The sequence below is a fragment of the Zootoca vivipara genome, chromosome 7 (assembly GCF_965207765.1).
Source record: "Zootoca vivipara chromosome 7, rZooViv2.hap1.1, whole genome shotgun sequence".
Classification (NCBI taxonomy): Eukaryota; Metazoa; Chordata; class Lepidosauria; order Squamata; family Lacertidae; genus Zootoca; species Zootoca vivipara.
This window is the reverse complement of record NC_142590.1, coordinates 38,826,441-38,846,105: the sequence shown is the minus strand read 5'-3', so window position 1 is coordinate 38,846,105 and position 19,665 is coordinate 38,826,441. Positions and strand designations below refer to the sequence as shown.

The 19,665-nt window shown below is 42.9% G+C and overlaps 1 protein-coding gene across 7 annotated transcripts in view; it reads right to left on the bottom strand.

Moving 5' to 3' along the window:
- Positions 1 to 19,665, bottom strand: part of SSBP3 (single stranded DNA binding protein 3) — a 172,454-nt gene that overhangs the window by 119,180 nt on the left and 33,609 nt on the right. The window lies entirely within an intron of this gene.

Genomic DNA, 19,665 nt, shown 5'->3' with positions numbered 1-19,665 from the left:
TCAGAGATTTATAGGTCAAGACCAAGTCATTAAAAACAACAACCAATGGCTAAGTGGGCACCAGCAAGGACACGTGCAAATCTGGTGCAAAGCTAAAAATTAACTAAAGAACGTCAATTGATTAACTGTAGGAGTGTTAGTTGCTCAATTAGTCAATCAATTATATTTGCATAAATCTGCATATGGCATTTCAGAATCAGTAAGCATGGTTTTTGTTTCTAGGTGGTGGAACAAGTGTGTGTTAGTAAGCATCTTAGAAGAGGTGTTCCTCCTGCATGAGAGAAGGAAGATAACATGCACCAACTCTAAAGGGCCAAGACCCCTTCAGTGCCCCCCCCCAATATTTTGGGGGGGCCCAACTGACTGTTCTGAGCTGCTCCAGTCTCCTTCTCCAACACATGAGAACGCATGTAAGGCACCCAATCACCTACCACCCTCCCTCTCTCCCTGGCTGTCCTCCCTTCTCTCCTCCCCTCTTATTATTATTTTAAAAATCATGTCCAATAGGATTAACTTTCAAGTCGACTGAAACAATCTACTCAACAAAATGTTGCATCCCTACTTAAAATATCTGATTTGGAAAACAAAAGAACAAATGAGGAAACACCTTTCGGAGTTAGTCAATATTCCGAATGCTACAAGTGCAAGCTTCAGAATTACATAACTCACCTTTGCCAGGTATAGGTGCCCAAAGCAAGAAAGTGTGATCAGCTTAAGTGTGAGTGAATCCCAAAGTGGGAACCCTCAAAGCTGGCCTGGAGCAAATTAATTTAAGGATCGGGCGTAATAAACCTATAGGCACATTAGTATGAGTATTGATCCTCAGCCTCACGACAAGCAAACTTGACAAAGCAGCACTGGGGATATTCTTCATATAAGAATCCTCAACAGCAGCCTTGTAGAAGTTAGGACCAACTATCAAAAGGCACAACCTATGTCGAAAATGAGAAAGTGCTTGATGTATGGGAAGAATACTTTAAGGCCAATTCCATCTGCTTACTCACCAGAAATTCACAGCTACTTGAAGCAGCTGAAAAATCAGAAGTGCCTTTCTGTTTCTCCACACAAGCAACCATCAAGGGACCAGAGCCATTCCAGGGTTACTTGAATACCATTTGGGAGAAACTGAATAGCAGCACAATCACTATAGCTTGCATGAAGGGCCAATTCCAAGATTTTTGGTCCATGGAAGAATAGTTCATAGGAGGAATATGAGTATAAGAAAAATATCTGACATAATCTTGGGGGCACCTCAACAGCCTGATTTTGAACTGCCCCTTCCACAGTAGAATCCTTTAGAGCCTGACAGCAGATACATACAATAGGACCACCTTTCCCAAACTGGTGTCCATCAGGTACTGTTGGGACAGCAACTCCCATCCTCCCTGACCACTGGCCATGCTGGCTGAGGCTGATGGGAATTGGGAGTCCCAACAATATCTGGAGGGCACCAGTTTGGGGAAGGCTGCACCAGGGGAATTTAATTGTCAAGAGATCACGACAACGTATTAAATAAGCCTTTGAAAGTTGATAAATGCCACTCCTCTAAACTGAATAGGAAGGGGACAAAATGAGAGATGGACACACGACATGTTCGCCAGCCAATCTGTCCAATGAGAAAATTATTTCCCCAGTCCCAAAAGACACTCTGACCATCAACATGAGATCTAAGTTCCAACAATATCCACATACCGAATGTCTCCTCCTTTCTAGTGGCAATGGCGTAACCATTTGGGAGTGCACCAAATCCCATTTTGAGAGAAAGCAATACACACAATTCACACACATCTCTCTCTCTCTCTCTCTCTCTCTCTCTCTCTCACACACACACACACACACACACACAAACCTCCAGTGGTGGCAAAAAAATGCGGCTTAGCTCATCCACTGTTGATGTGTGTCCTTGGTAGGAATATGCTTAGATGGTGTGGGAAGGGGTTCTCCTTGGGTACCGATTTATGTGTCAGGGACTGGACGAAGAAGAATGGTGCAAGGCAACAGTCGGGAACCCCCAAAAGAAATCCCAGAGCCCAGGGTTTGATGGTGGGATGCTGAGGAGAGTGGGAAGATTGGCAGGAGGTGGTGGATACTGAAGGGACAACAGGGTTCAGTGAGCAGGAGGAACCTGTGACGAGGAATAGTTCATACTCTGAGGCGGGGGTCAAGAGACTGCTGAAGAATTTCCGGCTGCAACAAGCTTCCCTCCCCTCTAGTCTCCAAGAACATACAGGATAATGAGGAGAGCAGGCAGGGGTCATAGGTGGGCAGACACAGTTTGCTTGGGAAACATCCAGGACAGGAGCCTTAGAAAGGGTGGAAGGCAGGGACCTTCAGCCCTGGCAACTATTCTATAGGGGCAAGACGTTCTGGGAAGTGCTGAGTTGTACGCAACAACTTCACTGACAACTGACTCTGCTTCTCTGTCCTGTCCGACATCTAACTCCAGCCCTGACAGAATGCAGGGAAAACTCCTCCATGCAGGGAGAGACTCTAGCCCAATGTGTATAAGCAAGGACAACCCCTTTGAACACCATTAGGATGCCCAGATGGGCAAGCAGGTGCTTCCACCACATGCATGAGCAGCACGTGGCATGTCAGTGGCTGGGCCAACCCACATGGTCCTTCTCACTCCATTTTTCACTACGGAGAGGAGACGGTCATTTTGTGTGAACCAAGTTCCTCTTCCCTTCTTTCTCAATTGAACTTCAGTTTATGTGGCTCTCCTATTTCCGGCAACCTGACCGGGGTAGGGGGGGTGGGGGGGATAAATACTCATCATTGAAGGTCGTGATCTAAATGCACATGCCCTTATCCACCAAGTGCTTGTCCCTATCAACTCAAAGGAATGGCCATCATCTCAGAAGCACCATGCATGCAAGCATAAATGACTGGCGCCATCAAGCAAACTGTTTGGCATTTTGACTGCTAACATTTCATTTAAGATCAACCATAAGTAAAACAAACAAACAAACAAACAAATAAATAAATAAATAAATAGGCAACAGCGAATAAAACCTCCCGTCCTTCTCCAGGCTGTCACTCTGTGATAATAAGGAAGAATCTTTGGCAGAAACTGAAAAATTCACACCTTTTTAGAGGTGGGGAGGAGGGGGGGTTGAGAGGAATCTGGTTTGCAACAACAACAACAAAAAGGATAGTGGCTTGAGCCACAAGCCTAGCTGGACTTTCTCCACATTGGTCTGTGAAATCCAAAACAGGTTTTTCCCTCTCTTTGGAAGATTTTGTTTTGGAATGCCAGTAATTCTAGTGGCAAGAACAGCAGCTTTATGTTCAGAAATGAGCCAGCTGGAGAGCTACAGCCCTCATGAAATAATGAAATGCCAAACCAACCCCTGCATCTTCCACAGTCTCTCAGGTCACCTACCAGATTAGAAGGCCTGTTGCTAAGGCAACCATATCTTGCAAGTGCTAGCTGAACTTCCCCATAATTTTAACCCTTTAACTAGCTCAGGAAGGTAATGCTAATAATAATGCAGCTCGGAGAAAGTTGGATTTATTGTCTGCTTAACAAAATGAGGGGGGGGGAGAGAAACCATCCTTCTGCATTTGATCTAAAACTCTCTGGCTGCTTTCCTAGAATTTAACAGAAAATTACTGAGGGATAAAAGAAATATACAGCCAACAAACTTTTACATGCACCTGCCAATATGGGGGCTGGGGGAGGAGAGAAGAGTATGCTGTGAATATGAAATAGGAAGAAACAAAGCAAAAATGGGATGTTATTATTCCTTGTGGTCAGAATTTCGTGTCTGCGTATTACAGATCATGGGTAAGCCCTTCTGTGGTAAACAGAAGGCAGAGAAAAGCAATGCTGAGGGGGACAGATGGTCAGCGGTACACTAACACCTTCCAGTTGCCTAAAAGGGACCTACTGCCAAGTGACACCCCCCCACCCCCTTCTCTTCCTGTCTCCAAATATCTTCATAAAGGGTCACGCAAGGCAGCACACTCCAAACTCAAGGCGAGTTACTCTTATGCGTGGCAAAGAGCTGCTCAGCGTCCACAAGGTTGACCATTTGTGAAGGCATGATCAGGCAGCGCAAATTATTAAAATCTAAACCACCGCAAAACCCTGCGGCTTCCATGCCCCAAAAGGAGCAGTTGGGGGTTGGTGATGGTACCACAACAGCCTCCACGAACAGTGCGTCTTAAGGCTTTAAGAGAAATTGCTTGCTAAGACCAATAATGAAGCAGCGTGACTTGTGCCCCAAACTTGGATCCTGCCTGTTGGGTCCCAAACCACGACAACTACATGTGGGATTATTTCCCCACCCCACCCCATATGTTTGTTCTCAATTTGCCAATTCAGAAGCTTAACATAGTATAGTGCCAGAGCTCTCAAGCTGCTGGCCAACGAATTACTATCCAACCACCAAAAAGTTAAAGAATTTAAAACCAACTATCTAGAAAGAAGAAATTACAATACTGGAATTGGGAAAGCCCTACCTGAATAGTCGTAACCAATTAAACATGCCCATTTCTTGTGGACACCTGCCTTCCCTCAAAAGGTAGGGTCAGTCTAGGCCAGGCATCCCCAAACTTCGGCCCTCCAGATGTTTTAGACTACAATTCCCATCTTTCCCGACCACTGGTCCTGTTAGCTAGGGATCATGGGAGTTGTAGGCCAAAACATCTGGAGGGCCGCAGTTTTGGGGTGCCTGGTCTAGGCAGAGCTTCATCACATGTTGTTTTAAGGCACATAGGGAAGGAGGATTTCATAGAAGGGGTTCTTAAACTACTTTGGTCTCAAGGTGTGTAGAATGCTTTGCGCTTAAGCAGCCCTGAAGAATGGACAGAGTCAGGAATAAAAGCAGAACTGAAAAAGCAAGGAGCATGGATTAATAAGAATTCCTACTTCACAACAGCCAATTTTAAAAAGCTGAGGCAACTGGTCACACCTCAAGAAAGAAAACGCCAACATGGAAACAGTGCAAATGAAAGGCATCCTTGGCCTAGATCCTGAATGCCAGCAGAAGAGGATGTGGGTAGGAGAAAGTAAAATTAGCACCGGGGTCAGATAAGCTGTGCTTGTTCCCACTCTCCTATTCTTGATGTTCCTAAGTTGCTTTGGAACCTCATTTTCCAGCATAGATTTTCAGCGCAAGGTCAGTGGTCAATAAATATGAAGGGCAAGCAGATCTCATACGCATCTCTATGAAGCGAATGCATGAAACGTCTTGGTTGATATTTCCCTAGGTAGTTTGAGGTAGACATTCTGATCAGCAATATCTAAATATTAAGACTAACACACACACACTCTGTACTGTTGGGCCCAATCCTGGAATACCACTGGGGGACTTGGTTGTGCAAGCACCACACATTTAAAGCACATTGGAACGCTGTGAACTGTACTACAGAGCTACACACAGAGCTGCAATTTCCAGTACCTAAAGAAACTACAGTTCCAAATACCCTTGAGGGTAAGCTATGTGCTTTAACGGTATGGTGTGTCCACAAACGTGGATGAATGCCTTTGGCTGAAACAGATCAACAGACACTGCTTCTTCCTACAGAAGAAATGGATCTGGTAGGGTTTGGGTGGTGTGCGAGAGCAGAATTGCTCATTTGACCTTTCTTGAAATCATTCTGCTGACTCCTGGCAATTACCTAATGACGGCAGTTGATGGCGGATTGACCTCTGTGCAGTGGAACCTATTCTGAGATGCCTGCACAGGATTCCCTCCTGCCTTGCCCCCCCCATTCTTCTTTTTTGCATTGTACCAATCCTGCAATCTTGTGCTTATGCTTGGTGCAGCCAAGCCAATAAGCAGCGATATTCAGAAAAGTCTGAACTAATGATAGTCATCAATGTGTGATAATATGTAATTGATGAGAATCTGTTCCCCCAGTCACTCTGAGGAGCTCCTGGGTTGACACCAGGGATGCTTCCATCTTGCAGTTTATTAGTGCTGCTTACACATGCAAGTTTTGTGCAGCATCCACAAGACGGTGGCCTCATCAAAATGCCGTCCCGTATTATTTCCCCATTTAGCGTGGACTTGTACTTCGTATGAAAAATCCAGCAAGTTTAAAAAACCTGCAAGAGCAACAAAAAACATTCCCCAAATATTAGCACTAGTGCAAGGATTAACGCTAGCGAAATGAGGATTGCCCAGTGTCATCGTCGTCGTCCCCCGGCCATTCCCAAATTTGCTCTAAATCAGGGGTCAGCAACCTTTTTCAGCCATGGGCTGGTCCACCGTCCCTCAGACCATGTGGTAAGGTAAAAGTAAAGGGACCCCTGACCATTAGGTCCAGTCGTGACCGACTCTGGGCTTGCGCGCTCATCTCGCATTATTGGCCGAGGGAGCCGGCGTATAGCTTCCAGGTCATGTGGCCAGCATGACAAAGCCGCTTCTGGCAAACCAGAGCAGCACATGAAAACACCGTTTACCTTCCCGCTATAGCGGTTCCTATTTATCTACTTGCATTATTGATGTGCTTTCGAACTGCTAGGCTGGCAGGAGCTGGGACCAAGCAACGGGAGCTCACCCCGTCACAGGGATTCGAACCGCCGACCTTCTGATCAGCAAGCCCTAGGCTCAGTGGTTTAGCCCACAGCGCCACCTGGGCCGGACTATATTTTTTGGGGGAGGGATGAATGAATTCCTATGCCCCACAAATAACCCAGAGATGCATTTTAAATAAAAGCACACATTCTACTAATGAAAAAAACATGCTGGTTCCCAGACCGTCTGCAGGCCGGACTGAGAAGGCAATTGGGCCGCATCCGGCCCCCAGGCCTTAGGTTGCCTACCCCTGCCTGGAGGGTTGATAAAGCTACCGTAACAGGCTTAGGGGGTGTGCAGTGGAGAGGAGAGCAGGAGAGTGTGTTTTCCTACACTGAATACAACCCAGTAAATCTAGATTAAATTTCAGGAGGAGGGGATATGGGACAGCATTTTGATGAGAACAAAATCCTGCATGCATGAGTTGCATTGAGACCACAAGAAGCTTCCATGCAGAAGCACCTCAGGTTTCCAAGATGGAAAGAGACAATCAAATCCAGACAGCAGAATTCCAAAATTTGGAATGGAATCTGCATCTGTCTTCTTCGCCCACATTGCAGGAAGCTTCTTGAAATAGAAGTTCCTTAGATAATATCTCTTTGGATAGCAAACAATGTGGTAGTACTACGCCGAGAATTATGAAGGGATTTCTAACATCATTAAGTAAAATGATGAAAAGAATGTGTGAAAGAACAGGGGGTAGGGAGGAGATACTGGAATCAAGCTTTCAAAAGAAGTGGTGTGGGGCAGCCTCTGTTTTCTAGAATTTTATCACATAACTGCACACTTAACCTGAACTTGGACATCTGCCAAATTGTATTATGTAAGGGATACAGATACGGAATGTTTCAAGAAATTGCCTGGCAGATTTTAACAAGGCAACCCTCCTACTGCAAGATCCTTTAGTACTCAGTAAGAAAATTCCACTCAATATTGAATAAAGTTACACACTTTTGGGGGGTGGGGGTGGAGAGGACAGGAGAGATAGCGGCCTTCTATCCCCAACTTCATGTGCTAATTTGACACTGGTGTTTGAACAGCATTTGGTCTGCAGACAAGGCAATTTAATACTCTTGTATTCCCAGAGTAAAATCTCTTTAGAAAGGGCTTGAGAGGGGGCACATACACAAGGCAGGTGGGGAGGGGGAGGGCCTTCAACCAGCAGCCACAGTAAGACAAAATACACTGCTAAAATTAACCATGCAATTGCCTGACTTGAGATATTTTGAAAGAATAGGCAGTTCCATTTCCAAATAAATTTATCCTGCAACTTTAAGCAACTGTTTAGAAAGTATTTCAAATGTCACATTGTTCCCTGGTTATACTCTCTCCTTCCCCAATTCCTAACACAAAAGTGGGGGAAACTGAAATCTTTGAACAAGACAGAGAGTTCCAATCATAATTGTACATTAAGGCTGCAATCCTATGCATGCTTCCTTGCTAGTAACCGAGTTCAACGGGGCTATGTCCAAGTAAACTTGCCTTGGCTTAGGCTGCACACGCATTAAATAAGCCTTAAAGCTGTGCAGCAGTAACCAAACATCCAGGCTCCCATGAGTAAAGCAATCAATAACGGAGCCCTGGCCCATTCTGGCAGGATATACAGTTCCCTTGCTATGGTCAATAGACGCTGTCTCCCACACTGTAAAAGAAATGTAGGGGACACATATGCTGGTTGTTTCATCCCTGGAAGTACCAGCTTATCAAAGTGAAATATTTCCATAAACATGCAGGTTGCTTGCTTACAAGAAATATTCTGGAGAGTTTAATACTCCTACTACATTTTATTTAGAGTGCTTGATAACAGCTTCATAAAAAGGTAGGCCCCTGAAATCTTTGCTCCAATTTTACAGAAGCTTGAGCTGAGCTGGTGACTTATCCAAAGCAGCACGAATCTGTGGCTGAGATGGACTTGAACCCAGGATTCATAGCTCCAATGCCCTCTCTCCTAGGGACTGCTGCCCTGGCAGCTTTTCATTGTGAAGTGGTGTTTCCTATGCCACAATCCCTCCCATCACTGCATTAGAAACAGGACGACTGAAAAGAAGAACACACAATGTCCCCCCCCCCACACACACTTTCCTCTGGTTCACACATCAAGTTCAGACAAACTATAGCCTAGCTCAAATACATGAGTTCCTGGGGAGATGGAGGTTGCTGCTGCTGCTTCCTTCCTCCATGGTCACTCTCCTGCTGAGCTGAGCCAAGCCACAATTTGGCTTAGTATGTCATCTGAACTGAGGCTTGTGGGTTTAGCTCTCTCGAACGCCTTGGTTACATAGCATGATTAGTCTGGAGAGAGTTAAACCACATGCCTGGGTTTGGATGACTTAGCTCAGTAGAGTGGCAGTATGACCAGAGGAGCAAAGTGGCCACAACCTCCTGTCTGACAGTCTGCATATTTGCTTCTTCATGCAAAGCCAAAGCAGGGCTTAGTGTGATGTGCAAACCAGGCTCACTTTTGGCCTTCCTACTGCTCCTTCCGTCACTGACTAAGAGGATTTCCATCAAAGGTTTGAAAGCATCTAATCATTACGTACAAGTGGTGATTTTTAAAACCACTCGATCAGATCCAGTCATCTTTCTTTCATGTGCAGCTCTGGTGTTCTCACACACAAGCCAGTTTTGGGGCCAAAAGAAAACCCAATGCAATCAGCAGCATATGAAGGATGCACAGTTGCTTTAGTGAACAAGCCTACGGTGCAGTGCTTTCATTGAAAAAGCAAAAAGGCAGCCAAGCTACCCTTTCTCCTAGGCATGTTAGTGCCTTGGCAAGACATGCATACTCTTCAGTTCCAAGTAGACCCCTGTGAATTCTACACACACACACACACACACACACACACACACACACACACACCTCCAACACACTTCAAATTCCACAGACTTCACTGAACAAAATTGAGTGTTCTGGAATTGTAAATATCAGGCAAATGATCCATCCATAGATTCTGAACTACCTTGCCACCAAATTTGTATTTTGTTTTGTTTCGGCAAGGAATAAGCAGTCGAGGAGCAAAGTGCCAAAAAAGCATGCAGGACAGGAAAGCCAGTATTGTCGTAAGCCACATGTAGGTGGACTTGCAGCCAACATACAGTCCTGCATCTTCCACTCAGCCCCCAACAGGTATTTTGCTGCCAAACTGTCACCTGCTATTGATTTCACCACCACTGAGAGATTTCCCTCCCCACCAATCTGGTCTGCCGCTCTTGCCTGACAAATTTTGATATTGCACTCATCTAACAGACCATTTCCTGCTCCTGACCACAGAATGCACTGGGCAGAGCGTCTACCGGGCACGCATGATTGTCAGGCATCCATTTACAAGGGGCAAGGATGCACAGGGAGGGCCACCCCTGCACACCATCACCTTTGTATGAATCACACTCCCTCAGCTTGCCAGACAACTGCTGGGGGGGGCATGCATTGTCATTCCCATAAAAAGTAAGCCTTTTTATGGGAAGAATGGTCAGCCCAGTTTCCACCCACCACTGGCTCTTGCCATGCCCCTTTGTCCTATCCACTCCCCATCATCAAATGTGGCCCTTTGGGGCAAAAGGTTAAAGCAGAAAGGACCCAAAGGTACTTAGTCAACAAGTGATGTTGAGGATGATTAAGTCCCATTGCTCGACCTAACTGGGGATTCAGAAGGCAGGAGTGTTAAGATGTTAGCCAGATTCTGCCACAAGCACAAGTAAATTTACAGGGGTGGTCAGTAAGAATCCCATTCAAACTATAACCATGAGTGAGTGAAACAGATTGTACATTCCAGAGTATACAGTAAATCCATTCTTTGTGTCAATTAAGGATCCCTTTTCTTTAAATTGCTTTCATCATTACTCCATTGTTCACTGGACAATTTCACTTCAGAGCAAGCTTCAACTTTTGCAACCAACCTCCTCTCCTGCACCATTCTCTCATATCACTGAAAAGTTTATTATGTCCTCTAGCTGTAAATAAGTGGAAGACACACAGGTTAGAACTCAGCAAGGCAAATAGGAAATGATCATAGACGTGAAAAAGAAGCAGCTCCTATCAGTTTATTGCTATAGAAAAAGACTGCACATGAGACATATTGTCCTGAGGTACAGATGAAAATTCTTACCATTTAATACATATCAGGATACAGAAACAACTGTGCCTGTGGTGCAAAATAAGCTCCATATTTAAGAGACAAATGTGTTTGCTCTGCATATGCCAGCAAATGTGAACATGCAAATGTGAACATGGCATGATCATAACGATTCCCAGATGCATTTATATGTCATCTACACTCTGTGTTTGCTCCAGGAAACACCACTGTTAACACCTGTACAGACCAAACATTTACCTTGTGACGTGTAGAACTGCCCATAGTAACTGGAACAGCAGTGGAGGGGGAAAGGCCCACTTCGAAAGGTCTAAGATCCTGAAAATGGAAGCTACTCATTTTTTTCTCTCTCTCTCTCATAAGCACACACAAGAGCACAGTGAATTTTGGGGGGAGGTAAATATTTCATGTTTCCGCAAGGGTGGTTTTAAAAGGCAAGACATTTAGACACAAGAAAAGAAACACTTAAGGCTTAATTTCCCATTCTTTCCCTTAGCAATATATCTCCATCCCCAATGCACATAAATTTTGAGGAAAATCTGCCAAAAGCACCCCGGCAAAATCAACGCCATAGACAAAGTTGGATGCAGATGCAACGCTGTTGTGCCTTTTTACCAATACATGCTTTCTGAAAGAGACCCTTCCGCTCTTATTCCATTAGTTGCTAGTTATTACATATAACGTTTACCTAGAAGATGGTTTTGTAGTTATTCTCTCTCTTCCTTCAAAGAGAGACTCTCATTTTTGAACCCTGCCAACTGGCTTTGGAACTTGATTAGCTATGTATATCAACACTAAACATCTGTAACAGGCAAAATTTACAACCAGAAATAAAGAAGACTGACCTTCACTACATTGACAGACATTTAGGTTCTTGTATTACAACCATGTGGACAGGCAAAATTCATTATCTGTAATAGCTTCCCCTTGTAACCTGATTAAAACACAAAAGGCATCAATTCTGTATCCCTTTGACCTGCCAGCTACTTCCAACCTAAACCAATGAGAGGGATTCTTTGACAAAAGTCATTGTTCCTGGACCAATCAGTATTACACAGACAAAACCAACATGTTCTCAATTTTAAAAAACTTAAGTTTAGTCTTGGCAGTGATTTTAAAAAGCTGTTAATGTTGGTATAAAGCAGTAATCCCAGCCTGTCTATGGTCCAAGGGTAGCCGCTTGCCAGTTCTCAATGGATTCCTGGGGGTTTTCTAGTAGCATGCTGAGCATTCAGAGATGGGAATTTACCTCCACCACCAGTTTTAAAAACGAATTAATGTGCTGGCACGGATTTATGGATTTTAAATGGACTGGATATGTGGCATAACTATTGTAGACAGAATCCAAAGAACTCAGCATGAAATTTACTGGCCAAGTGAGTTTGGGACTGGGGTTCCTCGCATGGCAAGCCACTTTTGAATCAGAGATGAGTTTCAAAAGCAGTTAGCGACACAGCATTTGGCTGTCTTAAGAATAAGGCTGTCCTAAGGAAAGGAGGGAAGTAAGACTTAAGAAAACCCACAAGAATGAAAAAAACGTTTAGATCTGAATCTTGGTTGCCAGTGGGAACATGCTTCTTAATTTTAAACTAGTGAAAGGCACAAACTATTTTGCTGAATAATAAAATAATAAATAGATGAGCCCCCTCAATTTAGTTTTTATTTATTTACTTATTAAAATTGAAAACCAGCCCTATAATGGCACAATAAAAAACCGAAAACATCAAATATTAACACTGTCAGTAATTCACGATTCTTACTCAACCACCTTTTAATCAAGTGATGACCATTGAACCTGAATATTATTATAGCTTCAGCATTCAGAGACAAGGGGTGTTCTAAATCCAAGGAGCAACTACTGTACAGAGAATCACTCTCTCCATGCCCTTGTTTGCTTTGGCTTGGTTTCTTTGAAGCAGATTTATTTTACAGCTTTGAATACAAGTTCCACTGCCATCTCCACTCTTTGGTGCAACATTTTCAGCGTGACAGCACCAGTACATTCCTTACCTCACAGAAGTGTTGTAGTATTACGTAAAATGAAGATGGCAAGCAGAACTACTACAAGAGACATGCTATGAAACGATGGAATGATCACCACAACTCATTAGAGAGGGTCTCATTGAGAAAAGAGTAGCAAAAGTCAGATAGTAAATAAGCACCCAACCGATAGAATGTGAAAAATTGTGCTAGTCAGTAAGGACCAAACCAGGATGACTGGTACAAAGCTATGGTATAGCATGATGAGCTTGCAGCAAGCCCAAAGAGTAGAGGACCACTGCAAAAAATAGTTTCATTTTCAAATAATGTTGACACAAACCAGGAATCCTGCCACGTCATGAACTCTGGTTAGCTGAACGATCCTGCTTCATAATTTATGCTTTGTAGATTGTTTGTTTTGAAATTTACTGGAGTTTATAACAAGATTCCCTTTCCTTACTGCCACATTTGGTTGGGGGGTGGGGGTGGGCATGAGCCAAACATTTGCCCTGGACTTGGAAGTTCATCCATTACATGCTAAAAAACCTTTGTGAAGCACTGTGCAAAGCAGATTGTTACTGCCAGTGTATTTGTTGTGTCAGTGTGCCTTTACATAGCATACTGCCTCTGTTTGCCCTATATTCCTAATCTCCTACATACATGAAGGGCCTCTTCAATGAACCCTCTCCAATCAAGTGTGGATTTATTAAGTGTAGGGGGGAAGTGCAAATGTTATATTGCCAAGTTTACAAATGCATATTGACACCCGCTAGCACAAAGCTGCAATACCCCATAGAATAGAAAAGCTGTTCAGCATTGTCCCTGACCTTAGAAATTTTGAAAACTCCATTATGCCAAGATGAAAACCATGGTACTTTAAAAACAAACCAGGAGATCAGATTAGGTAGCAATATTTCTAACGGTCCTTATTCCTCCCAAACACACGTGAAATACTGCACAGAAGAGGAGAAGATGACAAAATACTTCAATTTCCAGAACTGTTAATAGATGGTCTGTGGCCCTTCCACCAAAAAACCAAGACTAAAATTGCATTTGCATCATATTGTGTGTTTCTCACAAGAATGATGAATGAGCACTTTTGCACTGAAGAGCCAGACAAGATGGTTTTCACCTCCCTGATCATTCTCTGCAAGGCACGTACAGAGCAAAGCAGCAAACTGAGGCGCGATAGCCTGTTATTTTCATCAGATGATGCTAAGTGCAAGCCTCACCTCCTCTCTTCTCCATATTGCAGCCAAAATACTAGCTCACCCTGAATGCTTTGGGGTGATGGGAAGGGGGGGGGGAGAGAGACCAGGCTGTGCCGCAGTTGTCAAGTTACTTCTAGCGAATCTCCCCTTTGAAATAAAAATGAAACAAACTTCCAAGAACGGGCAGGGGTATGGCTTGTGTAACAACAAGTTGCCAAAGGAGGTGGCGGAGGAGGAACGTGCAATCCATTACTTCAGAGAGAATGGAAGCTAAGAAACACACAAATACTAAAAATGGACAGCGCCAAATGCATGCCGAGATGAAGCAACATTAAAAGTTAAAATTAATTAGCTGGCACATTGACAGAGAATCCATTGTGCAGTACAGTGAAGCAATCGAAAGTTCAGAGCCTTATATAAGTAATATTGAAAAACTCCTTGATAGCTGCAGGTAAGGACAGACATGCTGTTGGACATGCCACGACACCAACCTGGCTCCAGCAAAAGGTTTTGCAACGCAGCTCATAAGCTCGAGTCCCAAAATACTCTGAAGAAAACATCCAGCGATGAACAATACTAGGAACACAGACAGCGCACAGGCTCCAGACGTTTGCCAATACCAAATGTTCTAGAGCAATTACAGCAATTTATTTTAATAAGGATGGTCAAAAATAAGCTTCTGAACATATCAACCTGCAGCAAAGCTACTATAGCAGCAACACCTCATCTAAACTGTGGGTCTAGGAAGCAGCATGTAGATAGGAAACCTGAGATATTCTTCGGAAGCCCGTAGCAAATTCAGCCCCAATGTGCAAAGAAAAATGGAGCAGCAATGTTGCAAATACGTACGCGGCATTAATTGATTTCACAATGGAATCAAGCACCTGTCTGATCGCAACATTTGTTTGAAAAGGCAGATTAAAATGCAAACTATTCAAAGTAGGACATGGTCTTCAGCTAGACAGGTAGATAATTGGGTCCTCTAATTAGATACCAAAGAGGGAACCTAGAGAACTTCCCCTCCGTAGTATAGATTAGGTAATCACCTGCAGACTGAAAGATCACACATACAATTGTAGTTAAGAAAATATTTCTGCAGAGAACAGAGCTTGTGACTTCTCAATGCAAGAGCGTATTTAGGTTTATAGCTGGAGGTGCCCTAACCTTGGAACAAGATGAGGTGTTCTGGGTGGCAGACTCCAGAGGGCACAATTTTCCTACCTCTGGTCATCGCATTGGTCTTATTTTTAAAGATAGTATGTGTACACAAGTATAAATGTGTGCACATTATTTCCCATGCTAAACACAAAAATGTCTAAGGCCAGCTGTCTTTTCAGCAGACAATTTTTTTTGTTTTATTTATTTAACCAAATTTATATGCTGCTTTATTGTAAGAATATGTATGCAAACTGTTTTTTCTAAGCAGTTTACATACATATAAAAGTTAAATTGCCGGGGGGGGGGACCAGTTTAAAACTGGTATCAAAGAATATTTGAAAGATTTTTAAAATGAGCATTAGCTAAAAAGAAATAAAACACATGTACATATGAGGGACATTATTATGAGCAGTGCTTTTCCTGGGGGCACGCAGTGGTACGCATACCCCTAAACATTTTGTGAATCTAAGTTTGGTCTCATTGAGGGGCAATATTTCAATAGGAGTAGGAAAATGGGAGTACCCCTAAACATTTTTTTTAGAAAAAAAGCACTGATTACGAGTCATGATTTTCATTAGAGTAACAAAGAATTGTTTGCATGTAGTGTATACCAAGAGAAAAGACACAAGTTTTTTTGCATCTTCCAAGAATAAAGAACAAAAATAAAATGAGATGGTTTGTCTATCTGCAGTATAAATATCATCCAGTGCTTAACACTAGGTCTCATTGTACTTATAGTCAAGACTTCTACCAGACACAAAATTGAAGAGGACAAATTTCCACTGTGGCTCACATATTCCAAACCATTACAATGCTGGAAGCAGCACAAGGCTTCTTTTAGAAGTTCCTTCCATTATCTCCAAATGTACCTTATGAGCAGACATATTCTATGAGAGTTTAGAATTATGTGGCAAAAACCTAGTCTAGTGCTTTGTTTCCTACACAAAGTTAAAAGGGTGATTGTGTCACAAAGAAGGAGCATTTGGGGTGGGTGAGGAGGATAAACTATTCTTGTTCAAGCATCACATAGCAGGACCAAGACTTCAGCTAGTTCCTCTGAAGAGTCCCAACTGGATCTTCCACTGCAGAAAAACAGGGAGACAGAAAGAAACCAGCAAACAAAGCCTATTTTAGGCCTGCTTTATCATGTGCCAGAAGGCTTCACCTAATTCAAAGAGGTGACTCAGTCACAGTTCAGGATCTGGGATGAAAAAAAAAACACTTTGCTACACCTTGTGATCGTCAAAGCCAGATGGGTAGGATGCTAGCATGCTAAGAGTGTGATTTATGATTGGTTGCCGGATTCAACTTTGAAGTTTGTAGGTGGAGGTGGGGAGTGAAAAGGAGATGAAAGAACCAAGGTAGAAACTTCTTAATCAAGACAATTGGGGTTTTTTTTAAGTAGTATTACTTTCAGGCACAATTCGTTCCATGTTGATTCAAGAATCTCCTTGTTTCTTACGCCATGCAGTTTTTTAAAAAAAGGAGCACAAAATGGGAAAACAATTAACAGGAGAGGACCAGAAAGCAGCCACCAACACACATCCACCATCCAGTCTCCACTGTGGCTTGCCATTTATTAACAGAGCAGGGACACCTGTATTGGGCTCATCTCAGCCATGTGAAAGTAGCCTCCGACACCATCAATATCCACTCCATTACACCTCGTATAAATGAACAAAGATGTGCACGGCTGCCTTGTTTAACCACACTGAGCCTCTGGGAAGTGCTATTATTACACTGAAACTAAGTGATCATCAAGTCCAGAGGCCAGCTGAGTCTAGCATAAGTTAACTAGCTAATTTCCTGTTGGGACACTTTCCCCACCACCTGGCTGCCTCTCTTCACAATGGCTCCTTGCAGCCCCACCTCTACATAGGGCCAAATTTCAGAAAGGAAGGCAGCTTCTGGTTCACAGTGCCACCTTCCCTACAAGACTATGGCTTCAAGTTATAAACTCACATGGATCTTCAGTTCGTGGGAGCGGATGCATACATCTCATTTCCTGTATCATGGAAAAAGATGTTCTTGGGTGCACACTCTGGATTTAAAAAATAGACTGCAATAAACTAGGGAGTACCGTAATAACAGAAAGCAAAAAGCCCATTCTCCTCTTTCCAAAAACATTAGGTTCCCTTTAAAAGGGAGGAATAGATTTTTTTGGGGGGGGGTTATTGACTTCTTTCTGTTTTATTATGTATTTTGTGTTCTCATTTTGCATTTTTCCATTGTCTTTATTATTATTATTATTATTATTATTATTATTATTATTATTATTATTATTCCATTGTCAACTGCCCTGTGATCTTCGATATACAAATTTAGCAACAAATTTAATAAACAAATAAACAAATTATTCTAATCCAGAAAGTCATGGGGATGGGAAGGGAAAACACTAAAAGTAAAGTATTGAAAATTCAGCTCCAAGGGTACCGTATTTATTTATTGTTTAAAATTCTAAAGCACACTTCAACCTGATGCATTCCAGGGCTGCATAAAATATCATAGCAAATCCTTTGTTATCCATGAAAATCTTTCCATAGAAATAGTTTTTAAAAGAAAAAGAAAGAAGCTGACCAATCCTGTCTTCACATCATCATTGTATCCAGTTGTTCAAGCTGTCCCAGTTGCTAATACTACTGCTCGCTCAGTACCATTTGCATTAAAAATCTGCTTCCCATCTTCTACTTTTCGAAATATATAATTTCCTAAGCATGCATACACACACACACACACACACACACACACACACACAGTGGTACCTCTACTTACGAATGTTTCTACTTACGAACGGAGCTCCGTCCGCCATCTTGGATGCGGTTTAGATAGGATTTTTTCAACTTACGAATTTTTAGATAGGGTTGCTTCGACTTACGAATTTTTTCTCCCAATGCATTCCTATGGGATTACAATTTTTTCGGCTTACGAATGTGCGTTTGCAACGCATTAAATTTGTAAGTCGAGGTACCACTGCATACATATACATATACATATACATATACATATACATATACATGAATGGCTCTCCTGCATTGGACAGCTCTAACTCTTGCTATATAAATAACGGTTTTTCAACATCACCGCAGCACAAACAGGTATTTCTAGTATAGACACATTGGCCCAGCACAATAGCTCTAAACCAAGCTTTGAAATTGAAATCAGAGTTTGAGGGTGGTTTGCAGACCTACACTAAATTTAAATCCAAATTACATTAAGCATAGTTGACACCCTGGGCAGAGAGCCATGTTCCTCCTCTCTGTGCTCGGGAACACCTGGTGGCAGGGGGTGTCCTGAGGGGAGGGGAGGGGGGTGGAAGGAAACCCAGATGCAAAAATGGATATCCTTGGGAGTGCTGCACCTTGCGGGTTCCTCCGGTGGCAGGGGAGAACTTGCGGAGGGGCAGCACGAAGAAGGAGGAGGATTGAGTGAATATTATAAGGGTAAGATCTTGAATTAGAATAGGTAAATCGCCATAATTTTATATAGAAATTAAGAAAACCAGGAAGAAGAGAATCGAGGAAGTCACAAATACAATGTTAAGAAATTAAGATTTAGAATATGTTATTGTTTTCTTGTTTGTTTGTAGGTCGTGTTGAAGGAGCAGCAGGGAGCAAACCAAACCTCAGTGCTCCTCCGTCCCCGTCCTTTCAGTGGCAGGGGAGGGACCGGAGGGGGAGGAGAGGGGGGGAGGTCAAACCCAGCCTTAAAATGGACCCCTTTGACTCTCCACTCCCGCGGGTACTAATGGTGGCAGAAGTGGGCCTGTGGGGGGGGGAGAGGATGAAGGGACAGAATTTATACTGTATGTTTTGTTTGTTTTGTCTGTATTAAAATCAATAAAAATTATTATTTAAAAAAAAAAGCATAGTTGACACCAGGGCTAACATACCGCACAATGGTGGAGAAAGCCAAAGAGAGAGAGGAAGGGAAGGAGGAAAAGAGATCTTGAGAGTCAGTTTGAGATGTTTTGCAAAAGGCAATGGACAAAGATACTAAATCCTAAAACTTAAATCATGGAAGATGAGGTTGCTATCCCTACACATATATGCAGTGCTTTTTTCGGAGGGGGGGGTACGCATACCCCTAAACATTTTGTGAATCTAAGTTTGGCCTCATTGAGTGGCAGTATTTCAACAGAGGAGTAGGAAAATGAGAGTACCCCTAAACATTTTTTAGAAAAAAAAGCACTACATATAAGTGACCAAAGTCTGGCATTATTGCATCTGCATCAGTTCATTCTATTTTAAAGCCCATACTATGTGCAATTGATACAGGGAAAGAATACAAGGGTGGCAGTTTGTTCTTTCCTAGGTAGTGCATTGGGTATCTCTCCCTCTAATGAGGTTGTTGTCAGTGTCACTAATTAAGCAACAATCCATATCGGCATACTGCAAAGGAGATACACATCACCAACTTACTACCTGCTGCAAGTCTCAGAAGGGGAATCCTCAAGGTGGCATGATTTCAGCTATGGCTGAAGAAAAGGTCTTCAAATCCATCCAGGGTTAAGAGTTTTCTGAAGACCCAGGAAGGTAATGATATACAGTAGTACTGTAATTTCTTGTGGTCAGACTTTTAGATCTGTAAATTGAAGACTTGGTTTTCTTCCAGAGATAGTGCTATTGTGAGGCCCTTCCTGTACTACAGAAAGTACTTTGCAACAACTCTGCTGTAATTACAAGATTGGTTTGGCAA